Genomic DNA, 5,614 nt, shown 5'->3' on the forward strand with positions numbered 1-5,614 from the left:
CTCTTCTTTTTGATCTCGTTTCAGGTATAAGCATCGAGATGCTGGAGAAAGATGATCCGGTCATCTGAAGGACAAGAAGGCCAGCAAAACCAGTGGAGCCAGGGGACTTCCAGAAGAAAAAGGACTTCAAGAAGGCCAGCAGGGCCAGTGGAGCCAGGGGACTTCCACAAGCGAAGGGACTTCTTAAAGAACAGAGTGATCATCAGAACCAGAAATTGAGAGATTTCCAGACCTACAAGATCCAGAACTCCAAGCCTAAAAGATCTAGAAACCCTGAGACCCACAATGGCATGGATGGACCTGATGGAACTTCACAAGCTGCAACAACAGCTAGAAGGACTTTTCCTAATTGAAATGAATGGACAATGGAAAAGAGAAACAAAGAAATCAAACCATTTTCAGAGACTGTCGACAGCAGTCTTATCACCGAGATGGAAAACAAGAAATGTGAAATGCACAAAGACAGACTCTCTGCACATGACACCAGAAAGAGACAAACATATGCATACTCGAATGTAGAATATTGTCTACTGAATGCACACATGTGGACAAAGGACGTCCACACCACACTGAGAGAATGGACACAATGCAAGTGACAAAATGAAAACACAAAAAAAAACACACAGACACAAACACACACACACACACACACACACACACACACACTATGTTGCCTGTTGATTGATGTTTTTGCTCCTTTGGCTAGGTTTGTACTGTCATAATGTTTAGTACATTTAGAAAATCCCTTTTGCTGTTATGGTTCTCAAGTGCTCCTCTCCCAAACCCCCCAAAAAATGTTTGTGTCATTTTGCCAAATTTGAGAAAAGTCCCTATGATAATTTTGACTAATTGGATGGAGCGATAACCAGTGTGCATGAGGTGTCGACCCAATGACGGGTAAGATTCTCCAGTGGCCAGAAGGGTACAACCTAAGGCAGTTGTTTCTATAAAGTGGGGCGATTCCAACTTTGAAAGGACAGTCTGGGCTTCTGACTCACAGCCTGTAAGTACGTTTTCATATTTAAAGTATTTGCCACTGATGATTCAAACGCGATAGAGTAGCGCTTGTTGTTTGTCGTTTCTCTGATCACAATTGCAGACATGGTTTTATGTTTACGCAGCGTGATACGCAATGCAATGCATAAAAAGACAGTATAAGTCATTATAATTAGTACTTATGTCCCCACTGGATGCAAATGCCTAGTTTATAATGGGTTTTATTGGTTTTGTCTTGTCGCGCTGGGACATGGCATAACAGTATGGTAAGGGGCTTAACATTTTCGTCACACGCTTGAGGTATTCAGCCAATCACAACGCACTGGATAGCTGGCCAATCAGAGCACACCTCACTTTTCAGAACGATGAGATTTGTAAAAATCGACGCGTTTCAGAAAGGCGTGGTCTCCCTATATCTGACACACCCACTTCAGGTCTTGCAGTCACCACTAATGAGCTGATGAGTTGAATCAGGTGTGATAGATGAGGGAGACATACAAAATGTGCAGGGCTGGGGATACTCCAGGACAGGTTTGAGAACCACTGGCCTAGAGTAAATGTGGGCGGCCATTTTTTTGAGTATCCTGACGATAGGAAGGAGTGTTTAGTTTCAAAAGATTAGTCTATTCCTTTTGGAAAGGAGAGGGCATTTTTAGTTTTGAAAATGACTGTTTATATAACAAACTTTTCATTTCAAAAGATTAAATGAAAAATCGTTTTTCAAGATATGACCCCAGCAATCAGAAAATATCGGTTCAGGTTTTAAATCTTAATATAAATTATTATTTAAATATGCATATGTATATGTGTTACCTTTAACTTCATTTGCTGTTTCATGATGTTTTCTGTCATAATTGTGTTCAATTTAGTGTTTAAATTTAGCTAAAGACAATAAGCTGTTTAAAGTCAACATAAAATGGAAATCTATTTTTTAATGCATGTTGTTGATCTTATTCAGATGATTCATCATTTTTTATTTTATTTTTACTTCTTTGACCTTGCAATTTTTAAATCAAAAGTTCATAACTCAGTCTTAGTGAAAATACATACTTCTCTCTGGTGACGTATGCCAGACTTTTCTGACCATTTAGTCCGTTTAAACTTACAAAACTTACATTTGGTCTGCTCCTATCTTATAAATGACTGCAAGCTCACATTCAGATCTCCCTCCATCCAGTTTGATTAATTTGTTTCACTCAGATGTACTCCACAAATGTATGCCACAATATGGAAAAAAAGATCTGCCACCATTTTTTGTTACATTGCAACTTTAATGGCAGGTTTCACCGTGATAACTTGCCCCACATAGTGTAATGACTGTCCTATCTATTTGGGTATGTTGTGTGTTCAGTTCCCATGCATTTTGGAAACTTGTTGACTGATTTTGTTTCATTATATGGTCCATCTCAACAAAAAATAAGGCTTGAGAATGATGAAAAGGGTTTTAAGTCCATGAGAAAAAAGTGTCTAAATGGTATTGTATCTACACTTCATGTGTCATGTCTTGCAGACAGACATTTTGCACCAGATACTACAAAAGAAGTAGAGATGCACAGAATTTTCAGCGTATGTTAATGTAAACAGTTTGTTCAGAATGAACTGTTAGCTAATAATAACAAGAGTTAGGATTTGTCCTGTTTGGATTTAAAATGTTCATGTCTAAGGAAAAAGTTTTATGTGTATTTGTGTACACTCTGTGTGTGTGTGTGTGTGTGTGTGTGTGTGTGTGTTCGTGTTTAGAAAGGCAGTGAGAGGGCACCCCCATGTCCATCCATTCTCTTTACCCTCTGACAGTCACACAGGAACTCATTGGCCTTTTCTATTTCAATCAAGCCAATTCTATCTATATTTACTCCATCTGCCCAGCCCAATGCTCCACTGAGCTGTATGTGTGTGTGTGTGCAAGTGTGTGCAGCAGCTTTAATGGCACAGGATCTCGCTGATAGATGAAGATTTAGCTCAGTGGATGAGAGCGCCAGATTAGTGATGACATCGCGACTACGCTATCCCATCATTCCCTGTCCAGCACCGTATCCCAGAAGCCCCCAGCCAGTTCCACCCTATCGAGAGGGCATGATGGGGTGATGAATGATTGGAGCTGTGGGAGAAGGGAGAGAAAACGAGGAAAAGAATACACTGTGGCCACCTTGGTCCTCCATATCTTTTCCGTTATTCGAAACACGCACACTTGCTATTGCTTTTGTACAGACGCAAACAAGCACACGCATGCAGGATTACCAGCTTTTCATTGGCTATCTTTGCTAAAAGAACAGTGACTAATTCCCGGGTCCATTATCCACAGGCTCCTCCCATCTCTAAATGAGCCAATTATGGGTGTTTATGTGTTTGTGTTGCTGTGATGAGGCTGAGTTGGCCGAGAACCATTGCAAAGCTGAACAGCTAATCAATGGTGCTTTAGTGCTAAATCACTTTCTCTCTCTTGCACACATTTTTCTACCGTATTTTCTACACCAACTCCCTTTCTCAGTCTCTCTAACTCTTGCCTTACCTCGTTCAATTAACAGAGGTATGGATGAACTGCCAAGTCAATTGACCATGAAGCAAACATCAAGTGCAACAGCAGAGGTATTGGAAACAGTTGTTCTTTCATTACGACATGATGGCTTTAAGAGCTTTATCTTCATAATGTGAATTCTGCTGTTAAAGTGGCAAAAATGGTGTATTGATTACATTGTTATGTTGCCTAATTTATACAACTTGATTGCCCTGGTTCATCCAACCCAATTAGTGTTGTCAAACAAGCCCTGAAGCAGTGTTTAGAGGCTGTCAAATTTAATTTTGAAACATAAAGAGGAGAAAAATTAAGTAAATGTTGTCAGGAAGAAAAACTGAGGCCACTAGGGTACTACAACTGACACGGCAAAGTAAAATGTGCTCTGAAAAATGCAATATCATAGGCTGATAGAATGATTATGTGGAAGAAGCAAGCATTTGTGAGAGTATCAGATATGTTTGCCTTTGAAGGTCTAAGTACCACATTAAAGTACACACAGCTGCACACAACTTAAAAAATTGGATACTTCCACACAAAAGCACTGGGAAATTTTAATAAACCCGTGCTGAGTTGCACTAGAATTTGGCAGAGAAGTACTGGCGAGCAGCACACTGCTGTTAGCCTAGCCTGTGCTAACATAAATAAATGTGCAAGAAACGCCCCGTGGGGCACAGTGTGCCATCAGCCCTTACACTACTGTCATCATTTACCAGGCCAATCGTCATGGGATCCGGCTGGCGATGGATTCTGATCACCACGGGAACCAGCATGTGATGGATTCTGATTGGGTCGATGATCACTCTTCCAATAAGAGTAATTAATATAATGAAGACCCTCCGAGCACGTGCAGGAGCGGGTGATGAATATCGGTGCCCGTCGCTCGTTACTCATACATGACATCACACAGAGAGAAAGCAAGACAAAGAGAGAAAGGAAAAGATTCACATAATGCACAAAACAAGCACAGGCACAGAACAAAAAATGCTCAGAAAAGGCACAACACATTTGTAATACAGCAAATTAAAAGAAAAAAAAACATCTCCCTGTAAATTTGAGCACCAGTATATGAAAGGGCATGAAGAAATGACTATTCAAGATGCTTTTTGGCAATTTGTAAATTGCTGTAGCTGCAGCTTTTAGCTTGTATTACTGGCTTAAAAATGATATTATATTATACTATATAATATTATTTTATTGTATTTTTTATTGTATTATATTTCATGTACACTTATTTAGAGATATCACTGCTGTGTTTCCAAACACAAGACGCACTGGGTAGCACCAAGTGATGCAGTGTTGAAATTACAGATTGCCCTTTCAAGACACTGGAAATGAATCAAGGGCCCTTGATTCACTAGCCTGAACACCCCTCCCCACCTCCTACCCCTAGGGCACTTACACATGCGTCTCTCTCTCTCTGTAAAAGCCGCAGTTCTAGTTATTAGAGTATGATAATGAACACAGTGGAATGAACTGAGGGCTCACCACAGAGGAATCTAAATGAGTCTACATACATATACACTCACTGGGGAAAGGGCAATTAGTGTAGGCCTTTCTACCTGACCCCATAACACACACATACACAAGAAGACAGAGTGGGACCTCCCACTGCACAACATGAGTACATATGCAGATATGTCGTAGGATGTGACTAATTGGCTAATCTAGTGCCTCTCACACATTTAATCATCTTAAGCACTTTTAAAGAGCTGAGCAATAGGAACGTAATGAGAGAAAACCGCAGACTCCCAGTGGTGCAGAATGTCTCATCCTCCTTCATTCTGGTCTCTCTCTATTTTTCATCCGGTTTTTTTTACCATTAATCAGCGATTCCTAAATGCAATTGTTAATCTGCAATTGTTTCCCATCTGTACATTTCTGACAGGTTTCCTGTGGAATACGGTTTAAGTACTCTCCTTGTACATTCTTTAAAGAGTATCCAAGCCCTGTTGTCATTTTTTAAAAAGGAGACTCTATATTACTTCTTGACTGAGCAGGTGAGATCAGTCACAATCAGCCACAATCAAAACTATACACTATTAATAAGTATTAATAAATAATTAATAAACTGTACAGTATGAATAATCTGTATAGTCTGAATTT

Source organism: Sinocyclocheilus anshuiensis, unplaced genomic scaffold (assembly GCF_001515605.1).
Source record: "Sinocyclocheilus anshuiensis isolate Anshui unplaced genomic scaffold, SAMN03320099.WGS_v1.1 scaffold209, whole genome shotgun sequence".
NCBI classification, from domain to species: domain Eukaryota; kingdom Metazoa; phylum Chordata; class Actinopteri; order Cypriniformes; family Cyprinidae; genus Sinocyclocheilus; species Sinocyclocheilus anshuiensis.